Source organism: Calonectris borealis, chromosome 2 (assembly GCF_964195595.1).
Source record: "Calonectris borealis chromosome 2, bCalBor7.hap1.2, whole genome shotgun sequence".
NCBI lineage: Eukaryota > Metazoa > Chordata > Aves > Procellariiformes > Procellariidae > Calonectris > Calonectris borealis.
In genome coordinates, this window is record NC_134313.1 from 18,322,348 (window position 1) to 18,347,481 (window position 25,134).

Sequence of the window (25,134 nt, forward strand, 5' to 3'; positions counted from 1 at the left end):
AAGGGTAGAGATCCCACAGCCTCCCTGGTCAACCTGTTTGAGTGTTCAATCAACCTGACACTGGAAAACAAATTTTTTCTTGTATTTAAACTGTATTTCTTCTATTTCAGCTTATGTCAAATTTTTACTTGTCCTTTCACTTGATACCACTGAGAAAACCCTGGCTCCATCTTCTTTACTCCACCATCAAGTATTTATGCACATTGATAAGATCCCCCTTGAACCTTCTTTACCCTAGGTTGAACAATTCCAGCTCTCTCAGATTCTCCTCATATGTTGGGTACTCCAGTCCCTTAGTCATCTTTGTGGACTGTCTCCAATATGTCCATATCTCTTGTACTGAGGCGCCCAGCACAGGACACAGTACTCCAGATATGGGGTAACTGGCCTCTAGCTGGACTTTATGCCCCTTCATGCATTTTATCACCCTTTAGCTCAGCTGTTCAGAGAGTTTTCAATACACCTCACTGACTCTTTATCTACCCCATACTTTATCAGTCTGACTATGAGGTTATTATGGGAGACATTGTTAAAAACTTTGCTAAAGTGAAGATAATACCCATGTGTCGTGGTTTAACCCCAGCCGGCAACTAAGCACCACACAACCGCTTGCTCACGCCACCCCCGGTGGGATGGGGGAGAGAATCAGAAGAGTAAAAGTGAGAAAACTCGGGGGTTGAGATAAAGACAGTTTAATAGGTAAAGCAAAAGCCACGCATGCAAGCAAAGCAAAACAAGGAATTCATTCACTACTTCCCATCGGCAGGCAGGTGTTCAGCCGTCTCCAGGAAAGCAGGGCTCCATCACGCGTAACCGTTACTTGGGAAGACAAAGCGACCTAACTCCAAACGTCCCCCCCTTCCTTCTTCTTCCCCCAGCTTTATAAACTGAGCATGACGTCATATGGTATGGAATATCCCTTTGGTCAGTTTGGGTCAGCTGTCCCAGCCATGTCCCCTCCCAACTTCTTGTGCACCCCCAGCCTACTCACTGGTTGGGTGGTGTGAGAGGCAGAAAAGGCCTTGGCTCTGTGTAAGCACTGCTCAGCAATAACGAAAACATCTCTGCATTATCAACACTGTTTTCAGCACAAATCCAAAACATAGCCCCATACTAGCTGCTATGACGAAAATTAACTCTATCCCAGCCACAACCAGCACACCATGGCTCTCCCCTCATCTACCATGTCAGTAAAATCATTGTAGAAAGCTATCTTGGGTCTGTATTTCTCCTGACCTTAAGGAATCAAGGCAGACTACTTCCAGTCACCTTTTTGAACTTCATATGTTTCAAAATGGTTTCCAGAAGGCTTGGTTCTGTTACTTCCCAGTGATCGACATGAGGCTGAACAGCCTGTAGCTCCCTGAATCCCTCCTCTTGCCCTTCTTGAAGATAGGAGTCTTATACTTTCTTCCAGTCCTCAGGAACCTCCCCACAGTCACCACAACCTTTCAGTGATAATTGTCAGTGGCATCACAGTGGCCTTGGCCAGCTCATGCGTGCATCCCACCAGATTCTGTGGACTTATGTATGCCCAGTTTGTTTAAATGTTCCCTAGATTGATCTTCCACCACCAAGATTAATTCTTGCTTGCTCCAGACTTTCCCACTGGTCTGGAATTCCTGAAGGCAAGTCTTACTGAGGCAGAAAGGCATTGAGTACTTTGGCCTTTTCCATGCCCTTTATCACAAACACCCCCTGCCCCATTAGCAGATGGCTCACGTCTTCCCTAGTCCTCCTTTTGCTGCTGATATACCTGTAGAAGGTATAACACACCTGTGTTTGGAATTTGTCATCAGTGCACTGTATGAAACTTGTGGATGCCTTGTGATCTCTGTATTGTCCCTCCAGCAGATTTCAGGGTGTTGCAAGTCCCTAAGTGGACCAGGGCCTGCAAATGTGAGGCTTCTTCCAGTTGTTTGAAGAAGGCCTCATCTACTTCTTCCCCCATCACGTCCCCCATCATTCCTACTTTAAAGCTGTCCTCACCAGGTTGGCCAGCCTGTTGGCAAAGGTACTTTTGCATCACCTCTTGGATCCCATCTCTTCCAAGCAGTTCTCAATCCTCAGAGATGGTCTCATTGCCATAAAAGCTGAATGCCCGTTGTCCACACCTGCTGTGTAACCACTCATTGACCAAAAGGATCCGTTCACTCCCCCTCACACCCTTTCCCCCTACTGGCAGGACTGAGGAAAAAAGACACCTGAGCCCCCATGCCCTTGACTCTCGCCCCAGGGTTGTGTAGGCGTGCTTGATATTTGCCAGGTCTCCCCTCTCAGTATTAGTGCCCAGCTGGAAGAGTAGCAGCAGTCTGCAGACCGGAAAAGCCTCAGCAGTGTCTGGGATCTGAGTCCCTGACAAGCACCAAACCTCCCTAGATGACAGGTCAGCAGGTGGAGGCCTGCATCCACTGCAACAGGGAGTCTCCCATTACTGTCATTTGCCTCTTCCTTCTGGTTCTGCTGCAGAGCTCAGACTCAGCTGGCTCGAGTGCTTTGTTGGACACAGGTCCCAGCCCCTCATCTGCTACATATCTAGTAGGGCACTGACCTACTACATAGCTGCAGAGCTGCAGGAGGAGCAGGAGCTGTCCTCCTGGTGTCGGAAGTCACAAGCTTCCAGCCTTCATCATCATGGAGACTCCATTTCCTGTGGTACTAAAAAGGTAATGGTAGCAGCAAAGTTGATGAGGTTTCTCTGCATTCATTAGGTGATTTGGACTACTACCTACCATTAAAACACTAATCAGATGAAAAATAATTTCTTGCATATACATTGTGTGTTCCTTTTTGCCCACAAGAAGATTTTGAGTGTAACAGTAAAACCATCTGGTGGTAGGATGAGATATGAGTGGCAGAGGCATTTGGATACAGGAAGGAGATCTATTCAACTTCTACTTGAAAAACTTCTTTGTACATCCCTCAAGCAGAACACTGAAACGCTTATTTCTAAATGTTTCTGTGGTGTAAAAATCTTTTCCTTCAAGTTCTGATTTTAGTTTTCCAAATTTGAATGTGTCTGTGAACTTTTCAAATGCAAGAAGACTTAATTTAAGTTTGATAAATTTTGGCAAAGAAGATAACAGAGCTGCCAAAGCAGTCACTTTAAATTGGCTGAGAAAATGTCTTCAGAAGAGGTTAAATTCCGTTCCTCTCTTCTGGCGAAGCAGTAGTCACAGATCACATTCAGGAGTTCTGAATTTTAAGGTCTCTGCATAATTAAACATCTACAGAAATCTTGACTCTGAAATCTTGAAAACATTTTGTCACACTTAGCCATTTTGTGCTGGGATAAAAGGCAGATTCTTTTAGATACGTAACATTACAGGAGTAAAGAGATCACAAATGTGCCACAGAAATTGTGCTTCCTGCTTTGCCTGTTGCTCGGTAAGAATACACTCTGTTGTTTAGCTGTTTTATAAACCTAAGCATATGGAATTGTATATTTTAGAAAGATATTTTGATGAACATTTGCATTTTTCTTCAGTTCATAAAAGTAAATTATTTTAAGCTGCATGCTGCTTGTAATCCAATTGTCATGAGGCCAGAAGGTTCAAAGGACTAGACAATGAAAATTATGACAGACTCTTACCCACTGAAGTCCTATACTGAATGTAATGTAGAAAATTAGTCAGAGTTGATTGCATGGTGGTTTACCTAAAAAGAGATTCAAGTGGTCTCATTCCACAATTTTTATAGCAAAGATAAAAATGATTGAAGATGTATGCATTACAATCCTTTCTCCATTGGATGATGTAAAACTTGTTCTGAGGAAAAATACAACTTTAAGTATCAGGCCAGGAAAGTTGAAAATAAAAGAAAGTATTTTTTTTTCCCCCCGATCCTGCTCTAGATATTCTACTAGATTATGTTCAGGGAAGTTTAAAAACTAGTAAGTTAATTCAGACAACACACATTCCTCTTTTTTGTTTTTCAATTTGTTTGGCTGTTGTTGTTGTTTCCTATCTCTGAGCTATCATAGAAATGATAGGAGAACTTATTTTGGGACCTGAGGAGGTTATCAAATACAACACACCTCTCAAATCTGACTTTAAAGGAAGATACATTTGCTTAGGGTCTTGTTCAGCTCACTTTTGAAAATCTCCAAGGATGGAAGTTCCAGAGTCTCTCCAGGTAACCTGATATCACAATCAACCTCTCAAATAGAATTTTTTTTTATTCCTGATGTCTAAATGGAATATCCTAATTTACAATTTGTTACCATTATCTCTTGTCTTTTTGCTGTGCACCCTGGAAAAAAGTCAGACTCCATCCTTTCCATAGCCTCTTTTTAGGGAGTCAAAGATTGGATATTCTATTGAAATAAGTACAAATTACTTAAATCTTTTAAACTATATTTTCTTTACTATATATTTAAACATATTTTTATTTCTGAATCTGCTTCCGAAATAATATAATTCTTATGAATGAGATTTAAAATAAAAAAGTTTTTTTGCAAGTATAATAAACATTCTTTACAGCAGTATCTCATAGGTATAAACACTTCTCTGAAGACATGTTGTTACACTTGAAATCATTATGGACGAAGAGGAAGCATACCTTGTATATAACTAAAGCCAAGAATTTATTGCTAGTATAATGTAAATCTCAATAGTTTAATCATTATTAGTCTGGAACTAATTGTTTCAGAAAATAAAAGAATAATAATGCACTTAGAATTGTCATACAATGGCATGAGTATGTTATGTCAGGGCCCACAATGAAATAAGCCTGCAAATAAACCGTCCAGCTCACAAATTTCAGTGTCATGGAGTCAGCTAAGGATTTGGTCCCACCTTATGGATTTAGTTGCAGATTAGACAAAAAAGTCATACTGTACCTATTGTTCAGGTCTTGACACATCCAAATTTGTCCCATAACTCCTGTGTGTTAGGACATGTAAGTTTGAGTGTTGAAAAAGACGACACATGTTTTACTGTCTGTTCAGAGCCTTAGACCCTTTTCATCAAGATGTACATAGGTATGAATGGAGCTGCCTAAGGTAGGAGTATGGCTGTACTAGGTTTCCTCTGTAGGTCACTACAGAAAAGGAGATGCTTCCTGTGAACAATCCTCATAGTGATTATAGGGAGAGATTTCAGATTTTGTTCTTATCTCTAAATCCAGAGGAAGTATAAAGCGATTGTTCTTAGCTTAAGTGTCTCTGTTAGGTAAAGGCATGATCTGGACCCAAGATAGTAAGACTTTATGAAGGCATGTGTCTTTCTTTGGCTGTCTGATTTTTTTTGCTTTTGCCTATCTCAAGTGTATGAGTTGTTGATGCTTTGAGATGCTTTGATGCTTTTTTTTGAGGTAAGTCACATTAAGAACAACTCATAAGATTTAAGAGTTGTCAGGTAACAACTCTTACTTAAGGTTAAAATGTGTCCATCATACAGTTTTGTCAAATATTCCTGTCTATTATATATTCAAGGATTTTTGAGAAATGATAAATTTTTCTAACAGGTACCTGTCAACTTAATCATAAATTGACTTTTTAGGAAACAATATAAATTCTACAAAATTCTAATCGGGTATTATTAATAAATGAATTTAAAATCGGATGTACCTGATAATAAAATAGACATTAGTAATTTTTATGATACAAATCAAGAGAAACCTAAAAGTCCATTGTTTTATGGAAATTTCTATGTTGATTTCATGTTACTATTTCATTAAAACACTAACAAAAATATATATACTTTGTTGGGTTTGATAAAAAATGTCTGTTTTTTTCCATAATCTAGCCACCTTGGCAATATTTGTCAAAATGGAATTCAGAAATTGAAATATTTAAGTATTTACTGAATTATATGGGTTTTTTTCAGAAGTATAGCTTTTGAGATGGCAAGGAGGAACTTCAACTGGTGATGAAGCAATAATACATTTTGAAGAAGTTTTTAAAAGCAGAAGTGATTTGTAGTAAGACAGAAATTCAACAAGGGAATTTAAGTGACATTCAAATCTCTGAAATCATATGTTTACAGAGACCTCTCTGGGCAATCTGTTCCACTTCTTGATTGTTCTTAGTGTTAAAAAGTTTCTCTTTATATCCACTGTGAAACTCTCTTCAGGCCCCTGGCCTCTTGTTCTCCAGGCACCACTGCAAATAACCTGCTTGTCATCTCAATAGCCTCCCCATAGGCACTGGGGGCTGCTGTCAGGCCCCCACGGAAGCTGCCTCACCTCTGGACTGAACCAGCTCTGTTCCCTCAGCCTCCTCAGTGCTCCAGTCCCAACAATCCTGGTGATCCTTTGCTGAATTACCTCCAGTTTATCAATGTCTTGGGTTTTTTTTTGGGGGGGGGTTGGGGTGTAGTTGTGCAAAATTGCATGCTCTATTCTAGATGCTAACAAAACCAAAACCGTAATAGGAGTTAAGACAGGATTTGAAAATAGATCTTCCCCTTCCAACATGACTCTGAAATTCGCATCCTTCGCTTCAGCCTGCTCCCACTTCAGACACTTTCAGCAGTTTCTTGGCTTGAAACAAACTGCTCAGAACTCAGACAAGTTTTTATTTTCCACCCTCTGGTATGGCTGTATGTTGCACATTCCTATATTATCTTCACCTGTGTGGTGGGTTGACTTTGGCTGCCTGCCAGGTGCCCACCAAGCCGCTCTCTCAGTCCCCCCCCTCAACAGAACAGCAAGAGAATATAGCTGGAAAAGCTCATTGGTTGAGATAAGGACAAGGAGATCACTTGCCAACTACCGCCATGGACAAAACAGACTCAACATAGGGAAGATTAATTTAATTTATTGCCCATTAAAAATAGGGTATGATAGTCAGAAACAAAGACAAAATTAAAACACCTTCCTTCCCCTCTCCCCCTGCTTCCCAGACTCAACTTCACTCCTTCATTGCTGACTCTTCTACCTTCTCATCCTGCATGGCACAGGGGGACAGGGAACGGGGGTTTTGGTCAGTCCATAATACTTCTCTGCCCCTCCTATCTCTCATTCTTTTCCCCTGCTCCAACATGGGGTCCATCCCAGTCCTTCAAAAACTGCTCCAATGTGGGTCCTTCCCTCTGGCTGCAGTTCTTTAAGAACTACTCCAGAGTGGGTTCTTTTCATGGGGTACAATCCTTCAGGAACAGACTGCTCCTGTGTGGCCTCTTCTCCATGGGCCACAGTTCCTGTCAGGAGAAGCTGCTCCAGCATGGGCTCTCCACAGGTTGCAGTTTTCTTCAGGGCATATCCACCTGTTGCAGCGTGGGGTCCTCCACAGGCTGCAATAGGGAAATCTGCTCTGCTGTGGTCCTCCATGGGCTGCAGGAGAACAACCTGCTTCATCTCAGTCGTCTTCATCAGCTGCAGGGGAACTCTGCTCTGGTGCCTGGAGCACCTCCTCCCTCTCCTTCTTCACTGATCTTGGTGTCTGCAGGGTTGCTTCTCTCACATTTTCCTCACTCCTCTCTCAACTGCTGCACAGTATTTTCTCCCTTTTCTTAAATATGTTATCACAGGGGCACCACCAGTGTCACTGATTGCCTCAGTTTTTGTCAGTGGTGGGTCCGTCTTGGAGCCGTCTGGAACTGGCTCCATCTGACATGAGGGCAGCCCTTGATCTCCTCTCACAGAGGCCACCCCTGCAGCTCCGCTGCTACCAAAAACTTGCCATATAAACCCAATACAATCTGCATTTGTGCAGGTTTCTTTCTCGGTGGCTGTTTCACATCCTACCTGCTGCACTCTTCATCTGAGAAGGTCGTTCCAGCTAAGAGCTGTAAACTGGTCCCAAAGGAAGTGCCAACTCTTCCTCCCTGCAGGCAATGTCAGATGACACAGGGTGCTGTGGCCAGGATATGCCACTCAGCCTTCCTCCTGACTGCCCCCACCACATCATTTTCACAGAACAGAAACATACTTGTTCTACGCAGTAAATTACTGTCGTGGTTTAACCTGGCAGGCAGCCAAATACCACGCAGCCGCTCACTCACTCCCCCCACCCCCAGCGGGATGGGGAGAGAATCGGAAGGGTAAGAGTGAGAAAAACTCGTGGGTTGAGATAAAGACAGTTTAATAGAACAGGGAAAAAGAAGGGAAAATAATAATGATAATGATAATGATAAAATATACAAAATGAGTGATGCACAATGCAATTGCTCACCACCCGCGCTGACCGATAACCAAGTAGCGATCGGCACTTCCTGGATCACGCCTACCCTTCATATACTGAGCATGACGTCACATGGTATGGAATACCCCATTAGCCAGCTGGGCTGGCTGTCCTGATTATGTTCCCTCCCATCTTGTGTACCTAGCTCAGTCAGTAGGCACGGGAGCTGTCCTTGGACTAGGAGGGCACTTAGCAACAACTGAAAACATCAGTGTGTTATCAACATTCTCCTCATACTAAATCCAAAACACAGCACTAGGAAGAAATTTAACCCTATCCCAGCCGAAACCAGGACAGTATCCACCCCTTATTCCATACCATTTACGTCGTGCTTAGGTCTCACATCTTTTTTAATACATTTCAATTAACCACCACTATCTTTCTTTATATATACACACATATATATATATGCACGCACAGATATCATTCCCTCGGTCTATGGACTATCCCTCTAAAATGTCCACTGAGTTCATTTAGTCCATGACTTTGGGCTCCATCTGTTATAACAGTCTTTCAGGGCCGAAGAGATGGTGTGCGGTGTTGGGCCGTTGCATCCTGAAGCCAGTTCTCATTTCGGTACTGCTGCGCTCGTCCAGTTCTATCATCGTTGCACTTCGCTCAGTTTCATTGGAGTTAGTTCATTCTTCACTAATCTGGGTGATTTTCACTGCTATACCACTGCTATATCATAGAAATAATGACATACAATATCATGTAACAGTTGACATCAAAATTCAGTTCATTGGCTATTTTCACCCAAAATCAAATCCCCTTGAGGTACACACCGGACCTCCCCATCCTTTCGCATCACCCACCAAGTGTACCCAGGTCCTTGAGCAAAAGCAATCCCACGGATGGGTTTTCCCTTGCCAGAGGCAGGAGTAACCCAGACTGTCTTCCCCAGCATATTTCTCATATGCACGACAGGGACTTTATCTCCATCTACAGTACGTAAGAGTCTTGATTGGGCAGGGCCAGCTCGATTGGCAGATCCCCTGGTATTGACTAACCAGGTGGCCTTTGCTAAATGTGTGTCCCAATGTTTGAATGTCCCACCACCCATTGCTCTCAGCGTAGTTTTTAGCAGTCCATTGTATCGTTCGATTTTCCCGGAGGCTGGTGCATGGTAGGGGATGTGATAGACCCACTCAATGCCATGCTCTTTGGCCCAGGTGTCTATGAGGGCGTTTCGGAAGTGAGTCCCGTTGTCTGACTCAATTCTTTCTGGGGTGCCATGTCGCCACAGGACTTGCTTTTCAAGGCCCAGGATGGTGTTCCGGGCAGTGGCATGGGGCACAGGGTATGTTTCTAGCCAGCCGGTGGTTGCTTCCACCATGGTGAGCACATAGCGCTTGCCGTGCCGGGTTTGTGGGAGTGTGATATAATCAATCTGCCAGGCCTCCCCATATTTATATTTCAACCATCGTCCCCCATACCAAAGAGGCTTTACTCGCTTGGCTTGTTTGATTGCAGCGCATGTTTCACACTCATGGATAACCTGTGCAATAGCGTCCATGGTTAAGTCCACCCCTCGATCACGAGCCCATCTATATGTTGCGTCTCTTCCTTGATGGCCTGACGCGTCATGGGCCCACCGAGCTATAAATAGTTCACCCTTATGTTGCCAGTCCAAATCCACCTGAGCCACTTCAATCTTAGCAGCCTGGTCCACCTGCTCATTATTTTGATGTTCCTCAGTAGCCCGACTCTTGGGTACGTGAGCATCTACGTGACGTACTTTTACAGTCAGGTTCTCTACCCGGGCAGCAATATCTTGCCACAACGCGGCAGCCCAGATGGGTTTACCTCTGCGCTGCCAGTTGTTCTGCTTCCACTGCTGCAACCACCCCCACAGGGCATTTGCCACCATCCATGAGTCAGTATAGAGATAAAGTACTGGCCATTTTTCTCGTTCAGCAATGTCCAAGGCCAGCTGGATGGCTTTCACCTCTGCAAACTGGCTTGATTCACCTTCTCCTTCAGCAGTTTCTGCAACTTGGCGTATAGGACTCCATACAGCAGCTTTCCATCTCCGATGTTTTCCCACAAGGCGACAGGACCCATCAGTGAACAGGGCATATTGCTTCTCGTTTTCTGGTAGTTTATTATACCCATATTATATATATGGGTTTTCTGGTAGTTTATTATACCCATATTATATATGGGGCTTCTTCAGCACGTATCACCTCCTCCTCTGGGGATATGTCAAAATCTTTGCCTTCTGGCCAGTTCGTGATCACCTCCAAGATTCCTGGGCGACTGGGGTTTCCTATTCGGGCCCGTTGTGTGATCAGCGCGACCCACTTACTCCACGTAGCATCGGTTGCATGATGTGTAGAGGGGACCCTCCCTTTGAACATCCAGCCCAGCACCGGCAGTCGGGGTGCCAGGAGGAGCTGTGCTTCAGTGCCAACCACTTCCGAAGCAGCTTGAACCCCTTCATATGCTGCCAATATCTCCTTCTCAGTTGGAGTGTAGCGGGCCTCGGATCCTCTGTATCCCCGACTCCAGAACCCTAAGGGTCGACCTCGAGTCTCCCCTGGTGCTTTCTGCCAGAGGCTCCAGGTAGGACCATTCTCCCCGGCTGCAGTGTAGAGCACATTCTTTACATCTTGTCCTGCCCGGACTGGCCCAAGGGCTACTGCATGAACTATCTCCTGTTTAATTTGTTCAAAGGCTTGTCGTTGCTCAGGGCCCCATTTGAAGTCGTTCTTCTTCCTGGTCACTTGATAGAGAGGGCTTACGATCTGACTGTAATTTGGAATATGCATTCTCCAAAAACCCACAACGCCTAAGAAAGCTTGCGTTTCCTTTTTGTTAGGTGGTGGAGACATGGCTGTTATTTTATTGATCACATCTGTTGGGATCTGACGACGTCCATCTTGCCATTTTATTCCTAAAAACTGGATCTCCTGTGCAGGTCCCTTGACCTTACTTTGTTTTATGGCAAAACCAGATTTCAGAAGGATTTGAATTATTTTCTTCCCTTTCTCAAAAACTTCTTCTGCTGTGTTGCCCCATACGATGATGTCGTCAATGTACTGCAGGTGTTCTGGAGCCTCACCCTGTTCCAGTGCGGTGTGGATCAGTCCATGGCAAATGGTAGGGCTGTGCTTCCACCCCTGGGTCAGTCGGTTCCAGGTGTACTGGACGCCTCTCCAAGTAAAAGCAAACTGTGGCCTGCACTCTGGCGCCAAAGGGATGGAGAAGAAGGCATTAGCAATGTCAATTGTGGCGTACCACTTGGCTGCCTTCGACTCCAGTTCGTATTGAAGTTCTAGCATGTCCGGCACGGCAGCACTCAGTGGCGGCGTGACTTCGTTCAGGCCACGGTAGTCTACTGTTAGCCTCCACTCTCCGTTAGACTTTCGCACTGGCCATATGGGACTGTTGAAGGGTGAGCGAGTCTTGCTGATCACTCCTTGGCTCTCCAGTCGACGAATCAGCTCATGGATGGGGATCAGAGAGTCTCGGTTGGTGCGGTATTGCCGCCGGTGCACTGTTGTGGTAGCAATTGGTACCTGTTGTTCTTCAACCCTCAGCCACCCCACAACAGAAGGATCCTGTGAGAGACCGGGCAAGGTGGACAGCTGTTTAATTTCCTCTGTCTCCAGGGCAGCTATACCAAAAGCCCACCGGTACCCTTTTGGGTCCTTGAAATACCCTCTCCTGAGATAGTCTATGCCAAGGATGCACGGAGCCTCTGGGCCAGTCACAATGGGGTGCTTCTGCCACTCGTTCCCGGTCAGGCTCACTTAGGCCTCCAATACAGTTAACTCTTGGGATCCCCCTGTCACTCCAGAAATACAAATGGGTTCTGCCCCTTTATGGTTTGATGGCATCAGGGTGCACTGTGCACCGGTGTCTACTAGAGCCTTATACTCCTGTGGCTCTGATGTGCCAGGCCATCGAATCCACACAGTCCAGTAAACCCGGTTGTCCCTTTCCTCCACCTGGCCGGAGGCAGGGCCCCTCTAGTTCTGGTCATAGTATCCATCTCTCACTTCTTGCAAACGTGAGTCAAGAATTTCTTCATTGCAATTACAATCCAAAGTAAGATCAGCCCTTCTACTCTGCCTGAGGAACTGTTCACTGGAAACTGGACCATCGTGAGACAGGTTTTTCCTGAAAACTGGAGCAGCATTTTTCCTGAGAGAACCCCCTTGTGTGATTGTTTTTCCTTGCAACTCACGTACACGTGCCTCTAGGACGAAGGTAGGTTTTCCATCCCACTGCCTCATGTCCTCTCCGTGGTCACGCAGGTAAAACCACAGGGTGCCCCGTGGTGTGTACTTTCTATATCCTCTCTCTTGAGGAGAAAAACGCTGACTCCTAATAGCTGAGATACTGGTCCGTACAGGTGGAGAATAAGACATATCCTCTTTGAGTTGCTGGACCTCCCGGGACAGTTTCTCCACAGCCGAGACAAGGGAGGAGGAGATAGTTTCTTCAAAATCCCGAAGTCTGCTAACCACCTCATCCACCGTTGGTGCTTCTTCCTCTTTCCAGCACAGTACTGCCAACGAACTGGCATACGATGCTGGTGCGCTCCGTACCAACTTCCGCCACATGGGTCGCGTGCACTGGACGTCATCTGGATCTTTGGGTGTTCGGGGGTCATCCAGGTCACTATAAACCACCTCCAGCACGCCTAGTTCTCTCAGGTACTGGCTACCTCTCTCCATAGTGGTCCATTTGCCTAGGCGATATATAACATCTTCCTTGAAGGGATACCTTTCCTTCACGCCTGACAGCAGTCGCCTCCAGAGGCTGAGGACCTGTGTCCCTTTTCCAATTGCTTTGTCAATACCTGCTTCCCTAGCAAGGGATCCCAGCTGTTTGGCCTCCTTCCCCTCTAATTCCAGGCTACTGGCCCCATTATCCCAGCATCGGAGCAGCCAGGTAACAATATGCTCGCCTGGACGACGGCCGAAATCTTTCCGCATATCTCGCAACTCATTCAGGGATAAGGATCGGGTGGTTGCCGTCTCGTTTATGAGTTCTTCCTCTTCCTCCTCCCCTCCTCGTGATGTCCCTGCTTTTCCATCATCCTTTTCTACACGACCTGACTTCCGCTTCAAAGATTTCTTCTTCTGTACAGGGGCGACGGATACCAGCGATGGTTGGTCCTCTGGTTCAGCTGTAGTACCCGTCGCGAGGGTTTGGGTAGCTGCAGTGCCTGTCGCGGGGGTTGGAGTATTTGTAGTGGCTGTTGCCGGGGTTTGAGTGGCTGCAGTGCCTGTTGCAGGGGTTGGAGTAACTGTAGTGACTGTTGCCGGGGTCTGAGTAGCCTTAGTGGTTGTTGCGGGGGTTGAAGTAGCCACGGTGCCTGTCACAGGGGTTTGAGTAGCCACAGTGATTGTCGTGCGGGTTGAAGGAGCTACAGTGCCTGTCGTGGGGGTTTGAGTAGTCACTGTATCTGTTGCTGGGGTTGATCTCTGGACAGTATTCCTGAAGAGTTGTTTAACTCTAAACAAGGCCTGAACCACATTCAGAAGACATAGCAATATGATCATGCTTGTTTGAACATCCCAAGGATATTCAAAATTCTCCGGGAATATTGTAGACGTCTTCATGAAGAGGATAGAAGAGAAAGGAGTTTCTGAAGATATGGAGGGGAAGGTGAACAAGTGGGAGAAAGTGTCCCATCTTGTCTTCCCCCTAAATTCATCCTCTGAGGTGAAGACGTAAGAAGTGTAATTATTAATAATTTCCAAAAGATAGCTCCCAAAGAACAGGAATGATGGCAGTGCTGAGTACAGGCTCGTGACCAATAATTTTATCATAACATAAAGCCAGGTCACACAGTATAGCAAAGCAATGACCTTAATCCATTTCCCAGAGATGACCAACCCCACATACAAACTGATAATCAGCAGTATAGACAGCCAGTAAGGTGCTACATACCACAACTGCAAGAACAGATCCAAAAACTCTGAGAGCAAATAAATCAACATTGTGAACATCGAGTACTAAACTGATATAATGAATGCTTATAACAAATTTGTTTTAACCCGTTCGGGTCAGATGTGTCGTTATCTCAACCCTTCGAGCCCCACGTTGGGCGCCAAAAAGGACTGTCGTGGTTTAACCTGGCAGGCAGCCAAATACCACGCAGCCGCTCACTCACTCCCCCCACCCCCAGCGGGACGGGGAGAGAATCGGAAGGGTAAGAGTGAGAAAAACTCGTGGGTTGAGATAAAGACAGTTTAATAGAACAGGGAAAAAGAAGGGAAAATAATAATGATAATGATAATGATAAAATATACAAAATGAGTGATGCACAATGCAATTGCTCACCACCCGCGCTGACCGATAACCAAGTAGCGATCGGTACTTCCTGGATCACGCCTACCCTTCATATACTGAGCATGACGTCACATGGTATGGAATACCCCATTAGCCAGCTGGGCTGGCTGTCCTGATTATGTTCCCTCCCATCTTGTGTACCTAGCTCAGTCAGTAGGCACAGGAGCTGTCCTTGGACTAGGAGGGCACTTAGCAACAACTGAAAACATCAGTGTGTTATCAACATTCTTCTCATACTAAATCCAAAACACAGCACTAGGAAGAAATTTAACCCTATCCCAGCCGAAACCAGGACAATTACCAACAGATAAATGAAACAAGTACCACTTCAAATACTTAGGTAATTGTCACATTCTTATTCTATACATCAGCATAATCCTCTTTTTGATAGAGCAATGTCTCAGTTATAGGTACGTGAATAATTTCTCTGTGGTTCTGACACAATACTGCAAAACCAGGTGTAAAAATCAGGCATTGTTAAACTCATACTTTAATATAGTTTCTTTACCAAGAAATGAAAAAAAATTAAAAAAATAGGAGGAGATTCCTAGGAACTTTTCAAATCTCGGCTAATATGTTCTTGATCATCTTTCATGTTTGGCATGCTTTGTTTAAAGACAAGACAAATTTTAAAGACAAAATTACATTTCAAAATCATAGTAAAAACCTTTGTTCTTTGTAGCTATTTGTCCTGGTTTCGGCTGGGATAGAGTTAAATTTCTTCCTAGTGCTGTGTTTTGGATTTAGTATGAGAAGAATGTTGATAACACACTGATGTTTTCAGTTGTTGCTAAGTATCTTGTCAAGGACAACTACCCTCCAGGAAGCTACCAAGCTAGACTGGGAGGAGGGAACACTGCCAGGACAGCTAGCCCAGCTGGCCAACGGGGTATTCCATACCATGTGACTTCATGCTCAGTATATGAATGGTAGGCGTGATCCAGGAAGTACTGATCGCTACTTGGTTATCGGTCAGCGCGGGTGGTGAGCAATTGCATTGTGCATCACTCATTTTATATATATCATTGTTATTATTATTATTTTCTCTTTTCTGTTCTATTAAAACTATCTTTATCTCAACCCACGAGTTTTTTTCTCACTCTCACCCTTCTGATTGTCTCCCCGCCCCGCTGAGGGGGGGGAGTGAGCGAGCGGCTGCGTGGTATTTGGCTGCCTGCCAGGTTAAACTACAACACTATTAAAAATAATTAGAAAGAAAAATAATTTCATTTCAAAATGATGAATTGAAATATTTATTTTTAGGTCTTTTTTTCCTTTTCTTTGACTGAACAATTAACTAAATTAATTTCTGCTTTCCTGTGTATTCCATTTTTAATGAATTTACTCTTAAGCCCTCTGCCCCTCAACTACTCAAAGAGTAAGTATCAGGCTTGAGAACAATGAAATCTGAATTAATATCTTAATTTAACACTGCAGAACTGCTAAGCTTTATTGTTTCACAACGCAATTGGAAACAGTTTGATCAGCAAGAAATCTTTTCCTTTTTTCTCTTGTGCTCACACAAGTAAGGCCTGTACAAATATTTTAACTACCTTGTTTTTTTTGTAAGCAGAAAAGCACCAACCCATCCCCAATGTTCATTTTTATGTGAGCAAAAGATGTATTTCATTCTCTTGCTGGAAAACAGCAGTAAAGGAACAGTTGGTTGATGTACAGATTGGTGGGTTATCTTACTTTGTTATACACGCTTGTGAGTTAATCCATCAAATTTCAAGTCTTAGTCTAAAAGAACAGAAAATGTAAAAAAATGAGCCACCTATGTACATTTTTAACTAAACAGCTTCTGATGTTTTTCAAATACATCAGTAAGAATTCAGCAGACTGCACACCTTTCATGTTTTCTTGTTAAAAACCCCAACCTATTGGCTTTATGTGCCAAGATTTTCCCAACGTTAATATTTTTCCTTCCTTCTTTATAGATAAAATAATAAATGAGATCACTGTGCAGTGTTTACTAGAAATCAGTTACTCTTCCTATCGACAACCGTTCAGAAGAGCCCAACTCAGCTAAATCACACCCACAACATGATGTTTCCTTGCGGGAAAAACAGCCAACTCTGAGGACTTCACTGAACTTTAATTTATTGCCAGTTAACACAAACATTTAGCTATTGATTCAGGATTTGCAGAACAAAAGAAGACAAAAACTTAAACAAACACTTAAGCAAAAGACCTTCCCACCCCCTTCACCTGCCTTAACCTCGCTCCAGACCCCTCCTCCCCCTCCCGGTCTCCGCTCCTCTTATTCCGGCCGCACCTCGCCCTCATCTCCGCCAGCGAGGCGCGGCGGGTGGGGGGTCTGTGACGTGGCAGCGCCTACCGGTTTCCTTTTCCCCTCACCCTAGTCTCCTACGCTTACCCACTGCTCAGTCATGGGTTCCTCCACGGGCCGCACTCCCCTCGGGACCTCCCTTCTCCACAGTCTTCTGTGTGTCCTCACATGCACCTACAGTTCCCTCTGTGTTCCCCTTTGTGCCGCCGCCCCTGCCCTCTCCGTCGGCTCCTCTGTGACTCCCGTTTTGTCACGCGGTGGGTCAGCGCCGTACGTTGCAGAGCCGGCTGGAACCGGCTGTGACCGGCACCGGGCAGTTCACGGCCTCCTCCCGCACAGGTCAGCCCTGCAGCTCCCCTGCCAGTTTTGCCCAGTACAGGGCTCCAGGTAGGCACAAACTGTTGTAGGCGTTGGTAGAGTTTTCCCCATGGCATAGCTCATTTTTGTGGTTCCACCTCAAACAGGCAGGTTAGGAGGCAATTTATTCCATTTAACTGCTGCTACAGCACCATTTAAGCTCCCGAGCTTCCTCACCTTTTTAGCTACAGATGCTATTGTTTGATTTTTTGCTGGCTGTCAAATCTGTATAAATTTTACAGCTCTACTGAGCATACAAGTGCAAAGTGAAGGATTAGAGGATGTGAATCGTCAATTTATAATTATCCTTGCGTTAATTTGGAATTTAAAATCTGTGAGTTTTACAAATTGCAACAAAGCCATAGAAAATAAGACTTCCATATGTCTTCAAGAAATGTTTTATGTCCCTCTCCTCAAAAACCGGATGAATTTTATGTAAGTCTTAATGACAAATCTTCTGTAAAGCTATCCTTTAAGATTTTCAGTTGATGGATGTTTTGCAATCATTTCATTTAAATTTCTAAAAGCTGTAAGGTTATTCTGTGGATAAATTATGAGGAAAGGCTGACATTTTTTAGTATTGCAGGTTTGTAGAAAAAGCCAACATAAATGTTTCTCAGAAATTTTATATATATCTCTCTTTCATTATATTTGGACTTTTTAGAATGTATCAATATTAAATGAAAATAAATGTAATATGCATTATGCTACATATGCTGTTCTCTGTACTTTGAAGACTCATTCATTTATTCTCTTACTCTGAGCATTAGATTATCGAGACTAAGTTAAACTTAGTTGGATAACTAGTGTTTATTTTGTGGGGCAAGAACACCATTGCCAAGAGCCTTGCTAACCTAGTGAGGTGGTCTTTAAACTGGGTTTATTGGGGTTGGTGACCAAAGCTTGCAGATTTATCGGGGAACAGGGGACGGGGGGGAGGCATGTGTGGGGCAGGGAGATGAGAAATTTTCTTGCACGCTTTTTGAGGAGGTACGGTGACCAGAGTCACATCTCAAGTGCCTGTACACAAACACATGTAGCATGGGAAACATAGGAACTGTAAATTCATATGCAATCGCAGATTAATTACATTATTAAAATCACAGAGCCATAGCAGAACAGCTGGCACCACTGGAGTCCTGCAATAGACGTATACGTATACAGACTCTCCAAGAAAGGTGGGTAGGGAACAAAAGGAATAAGTGTTGTAGTTTGTGCAAAGGAGGAAGCAGAGGGAACTCTGCTAGAAAATGACATTACCTCTGGAGTTTCTTAAAGATATTTTTGTGGCTGTCTATGTAATGTATTACTGTGTTCCTCTGCAAATTTCATAACCAGATTTTTATACTACAGACTTTAAAACTGAGCTTAATTTTTTAAGGGGCTTTCTACTTCACCCTTATAGTTTCCTATAGTTTCCTTTCTGCTGCTTGTCTGTAGCACAGCCAAGAAACACATTCTAAGCTGTTTTTTACGACAGCAGTATACGATGTGCAGAAAATTGCAAAGCCGGAGTGTACGTGAGAGCATTGGATTAAACACTGGCCAAGTGTGACATTGGGAGTTTGTGAAAGTTGCTGATGGATAAGCCAGCGAATTCAGACTTGTGGAAAATTAAGTTCAAAATGTGTAATGAAGCTGCTTCTCAATGCTGTGCTCTGTAAAAACAATCTGAGTGTACAAACATACAGACCTATAAAGGGGAAAATACTAAGCATAAAATGCTTGTGTAGTAATAATATTCAAGATAATTCTGAGCTTCATCCAAAAGAAATCAGTAAATATATATAATTGTTATAGACATATTTTAAAACCTTCATAATGAGTGCCTATTGAAAACATAAAAAACCCTCCCTAAACAGTGATCAGTGCTGCTATCTAGGTGAGATTTTTTTTTTTTTTTTAACATAGAGCTAACTTCTGACAAACTTTCAGAAGTAACAAAAACAGACAAGGTCCTTGGGAAAGAAACTACCTTTTTATTCAGAAATGTTTGTATAACTTAAGTTATAGCTAAGATAGAGCTCTGCCTTTTTACTAGACAATAATGTTTGCTTTCTCATGCCAAATTACGGCCTGGAGAAGATAATCTCATTTTCTTTACCCTTTACTTCAAATATGAAGGTAATTGATTAAAAATCTTATTTAGAAAACACTGGTAGAATTTTATAACAAACCATCTTTTTTTCTGTCAGAATCGAGATTACAGCTAAAGGGTTGTGGTTTTGGAAAAATATCAAAAAGTATTATCTGCATAATTAATTTCCATTTCTATTCTACTTTATTGCATCAGATAATCATGAGCTGTTTCAGAGGGATGTAAAAAGCAATACCTTTCATTTAGAAATATCTGAAAATACTTAGAATTATGCTTCACTTTCCACATAATTATTTTATGCTTGTAAATGGTTAATTTATTTTTAATGTATGATAAATATGGGGTGATAGAGAACGAAATTTTTCAGAGTCCCTGTTTTCTTCAGTTGCTTCATCAGAAATCTTAACAGTTAGATACCGATATTTAAGGCAGCAGTTCAGCCTCAAATAAAATTCTGTAGATAGTTAGAATTTGTGTAGACATATGCATTTGTGTAGACGTATTTGCTATGCAGAAACAAGTAAAGTAGTTTTTCACCACACTAATGGAATCAGCAGTTATGTGTTTGCCTATATTAATTTCTTTTGAAGAGCACTGGAGTTTCTCAAAGAATTGATTGCTTTCTAATGTAAAGATATTTTGTGATCTTCAGATGAAAGGTACTTATTAATGTGTATATTTAAGAGCAATAATTAATATGACTGTAAAATGCCTGATAGAGTGCTGATTCCTTTAGATTGCTCAGCTGATTTGTCTGAAATAGGACTGTCTAAAATTTGAAAGAGCAAACAACAGTATGTCTGGGGTTGTACCTGAACTACACTGTGAAGAGTATGCCATGAATTTCATACAGTCTGCATAGCTAAGATCAAGATATAGAGGGATTACTGCAGGTCCTCTCAGCTTTTTTTGATGGGTTTCTTCAAAGTAGCTCAGCTTGCTCAGAACTTTTATTGGCTATTGTAAAGATCATTGTTTAACTTGGAAAGTTGCTATACTCTTTTTTCCCTCGCATTACTTTCAAGAATAGATAGCACGTCTATTACTCTGTGATGAGTTGAGTTATGCACTTAAGTTTAACTATTCAATACACTATAAATATCTAGATAGATAAAATGACGCGATACATTGTGTGCCAGATTAAAGCTTGATCTACCATGAAATCTCCTTGAATTCTCATTGAAATCTATGAATTTGCGTGGTCTATAAATCATTGATAACATTGCCTGTTTTGATCATCTACTTGAAAATTACAGTGCAATATTTATGTAACGTTATTGTGAATATCACTGAAACCTACAAGAATAAACAGAAAATTAAATATAAATGACTAGCTAGAGAAATATATCTTCAAAATTTATTATGAAAAAGGAACAGTGAATAGCAAACCAGGAAAATGGTTAGAAAATAAAATATAAAATTTTATGAAATGAATTTTCACTAAAAATTATTTAAATGTATACTCATTTCACATTAATTTTTTACAGGCATTTAGCCATAAGTTAAAAAACAAAACAAAACAAAACAAAACTGCATGTATCTATGTATATAAATAAAAAAGAGTTCATGCCCACAAAAAGAAAAAAAAAAAAAACAAACCCTCAAATCTTGGTATTCCCATAATCATAATTCACATCATAGTATCAGTGATACTCCCTTTGCATAAGAGCCCTTATGCATATTTAAATATAGATCTTCATTTGAATTCATAATACCTTGAAAAGCTTTTCTAAGCCAAGTCCTCACTTGCATATCACTTTGAAAAATCTTCCCCTTTGAGCATATGGTTAAGATCAGAGAAGTATGTTTGGAAAAATGACATCTTGGCAGTATGCGTATTTTTTGCATTTATGCCTTCATATCACATTTGCAAGTTTGTGGGTTAGATAAATTTTCCCAGTAAGTGACAAAATAAATTTAATTTGAAAATTTGCGGTAGGAATTTTGAAAGTAGGTTTATTTTTTAAAACGTCATTAATGTTAGCTATATATTTGTAATTGCATAATGTCAGATTCTATCAAGTCTTAACTGCAGTATTGTCTTCTCACCATTCCTGTGAATGTTTTGCTCCATATTTGGTAACTGGAAATTAACAGGGACAATACACAATTCTTTCAAGGCATTTAGGCGCTTAACTGCACCTAAAGTACCTAAACTGCTGTTTAGGTATTACATTTTGATTGTAGTGATTGTAGTGTTAGGCACTTAAGTATCTTTGAGGACCCCTACCTCAGTGGTTTGATAGAGGTAATTCAGAAAGTTGTGGAAAGGCAGTGAAAGAGAGAGATTCTCAGGGCTGGGTACAGAAATCACTGCAAAGATTATCTTTCCTCTCTTTCTTCCTTGTTCACATATCATCATTGGACTTGTTGCGCAGTGATGAAGATGGGCCACTGTTAGTCTTCGTAAATGTTCTTTTCCCAGTTATTCTTTTGTTTGTCATGTTTCATAGCTGATATCTAAGCAATTATGCTGTTTCAATGTGATAGAAACACAGGTGCTTGTGGCAGCTTGACCCTGGCTGGACACCAGGTGCCCACCAAAGCCACTCTATGACTCCCCTCCTAAGCTGGACAGGGGAGAGAAAATGTAACGAAAGGCTCATGGATCAAGGTAAGGACAGGGAGAACGCTCAGCAATTACCGTCATGGGCAAAACAGACTCGACTTGGGGAAAATTAATTTAATTTATTACCGTTCAAATCAGAGTAGGATAATGAGAAATAAAACCAAATCTTAAAATACCTTCCCCCCACGCCTCCCTTCTTCCCAGGCTTAACTTTACTCCTGATTTTCCCTACCTCCTTCCCCCTGAGTGGCACAGGGGGACGAGGAATGGGGGTTGTGGTCAGTTCATCACACGTTGTCTCTGCCACTCCTTCCTCCTCACACTCTTCCCCTGATCCAATGTGGGGTCCCTCCCACAGGAGACAGTCCTCCATGAACTTCTCCAACGTGAGTCCTTCCCACGGGCTGCAGTTCTTCACGCAGTGCTCCAGCATGGGTCCCTTCTACAGGGTGCAGTCCTTCAGGAACAGACTGCTCCAGCATGGGTCCCCCATGGGGTCACAAGTCCTGCCAGAAAACCTGCTCCAGCGTTGGCTCCTCTCTCCATGGGTCCACAGGTCCTGCAAGGAGCCTGCTTCAATGCAGGCTTCCCACGGGGTCACAGCCTCCTTCGGGCATCCACCTGCTCCAGCGTGGGATCCTCCACGGGCTGCAGGTGGATATCTGCTCCACTGCTAACCTCCATGGGCTGCAGGGGGACAGCCTGCCTCACCATGGTCTTCACCAAGGGCTGCAGGGGAATCTCTGCTCCGGCGCCTGGAGCACCTCCTCCCCCTCCTTCTTCACTGACCCTGACCTTGGTGTCTGCAGAATTGTTTCCCTCACATATTCTCCCTCCTCTTTTCTGACTGCTGCTGCACAGGTTGTGGTTCCCCCCCCCCCCCCCCCCTTCTTATATAAGTTATCACCGAGGTGCTACCACCATCACTGATTGGCTCAGCCTTGGCCAGCAGTGGGTCTGTCTTGGAGCTGGCTGGCATTGGCTCTGTTGGATATAGGGGAAGCTTCTAGCAGCTTCAAACAGAAGCCACCCCTGTAGCCCCCCCGCTACCAAAACCTTGCCACGCAAACCCAATACAGTGCTAAAAGCAGCTTGTACAGAAACAACTATTACATTTTGTTTTATTTGTTAGAGTCTTATGCACTATGAAGTCAGTGGTAGAACTGCTGTCAACTTCAGTGTTTGTCAATTTACTTGAAGATCAATTCTTTTTTCCAGTGGCTTCACAACTTAAGGCATCAAACATTTTCATGGGGATTAATGTTTGTTGGCCTTCTCCCAGATGTGAGCTTTTACCTATGAGAATCTGACTGCAAGACTGCAACCAAATAAATCACAAGCAAATGATATTATAGGTGGAGGAATATAGGAACACAGCACAGTAATTCTGTAACTTATTGGGCTAATGCTTGCATTACAGAGGCGAAGATGATATCTGGTATGCTCTTGATTATATTTGCAGCACTGAAATGTAGTTAGTATTAATTTTATTTGTAGCAAATTTGCTACACGAATCAGAACAAATACATGATGATTTGTCTGGGCCATTTTGCTGATGGTAGCAAAATTACATTTTGGCAAAAATCTCTGAACAGATGTGGCTCAGAAATGTGGACATGCTTATTGACACAGCTTGTGTTTTTAAACACAGTCACTCTATTTATTCTTTTAAGTATTGGTAGAGTATAGCAACGTTTTTAGTGAACAGTTTTTTATATTGCGAGGAACTAGGATAGGTTTTTCCATATTTCATTTGTGAAAAGCAAAAAAATGAGTTCTGTAGTACAGTATTTTTCAAAAGCACTTCTAGTTTTGAGTCTGAGAGAAAGCTATTCCAAAGTCTTTAGTCTTGCATGATACTCCTAGTTTTCTTCTTTTACATTGTTACATGAGCTGAAAAGCTATTTCACGTTACTATTTGTCTTACTCTTCTGATTGTCTTTAATGCGTGAAAACAAAACTTCATTATTACCTTTGTGTTTTTTTTTTTTATTCCTTTCACAGTAAAGGACCTGAACCTGCGATGTGATGAGGTTCCTCAGTTTTGTTGTATTTAGTGGATGCCAAATGCACTGGCTAATTAGTAAGATTAAACCTGAATATAATAATTTAACAGAATTTTTAAGAGACAAAACCTGGTATTTTAAAATCCTAAACTACTGTAATTAACAGGTTTCTTACAGTCATTAAAATTTTTCTTTCCGTTAGAAGTAAGTCATTATGTGTGTCAGAATTCTTTAAAGCCTTTGTTCTGTGATGCTATACTCCTTAGAATTGTTTTTTTAATCCTTATAATTAATTTTTCAGCAATATTGACTGGTTTTTCAGCTTCTAGGGCAAGTTTTATTCATGTTAGCACTCTAAGTAAGCAGAAACAAGAATTGCTTTTCAGATATGCTTCAAATATTTGGATAATAAACTGAATAAGTAACGTGATACAGTATTTCCATCTAGTGACATGGTGTTTCCCTATAAGTTATTTGAAAGGTATTGCCATTTCTGAAAGTAATAGCACTACATTCACAATCAATTTTATTAGCTCACAAAAAAAATTTTGACGAGAGCCTCAAAAACAATTTTTGAATTATTAGCATATATGCACAATTAAGATAGAAGATACACAACATCAGTCATGTTCTCTTACCTTACCTTACATGAAATCTGTGAATCACTATTTGAGAATTGTTTTCTCATAGAATTAGTTCTGTTACTGTTAGAACTGGTTTTGTAAATCTCCAATATTTACCTAGTTTATTCAGCATAAGATTGTATGTTAGAAAATACAGCATTATTGTGTCAGAATCAAATACTCTCTGACTAGGTTCTTTTAGATATGCCACATGCGGAGGAGATAATGTTTAATATCAAATTAACCTATTTAAAGATAGTTGATGTTATACAGGACTTCTGATTTAGCAGAGTGATACAAAATATATTGCATAACAACACAAACGTAGGTTACACTTAGCAAAATATATAGCAATTGTAATACACAGTTTTATCACAATACCAATGTAATTCCCATTGCAGGTATAATATGCTCACCACCACAGCACTGGGCATCCTCAGTCGCTGGAAGGAATACATGGGTTGAAGCCAGCTCAAGCCCATTGTTTTCTTTGAAAGTCTTTTGTTAGTTGTCTAGTTTTTATACTCTGTGTTGGGCTGAGGAGATATTCATGCTCTTAATGAACTCCAGGAGAAACATTTCCATCACCAGTTAATCCACTCAACTGTTGATAGCTTCTGATCCAAAAGGAAGGCCACCCTCTTGGTCCTCTTTGTGTTGAGATAAGTCAGATTCCTTGCAACAGCTGTGCTCAGTCACACTCTGCATTATTCCCTGAACTGAGCCCATCACCCTTGCCCATCTCCTCTGAGCC

At 42.3% G+C, this 25,134-nt stretch overlaps 1 protein-coding gene across 3 annotated transcripts in view; it reads left to right on the forward strand.

Moving 5' to 3' along the window:
- The window catches only part of CSMD3 (CUB and Sushi multiple domains 3), a 796,263-nt gene that overhangs the window by 196,080 nt on the left and 575,049 nt on the right, over positions 1–25,134 (forward strand). The gene's annotated exons all lie outside the window — the stretch shown is intronic.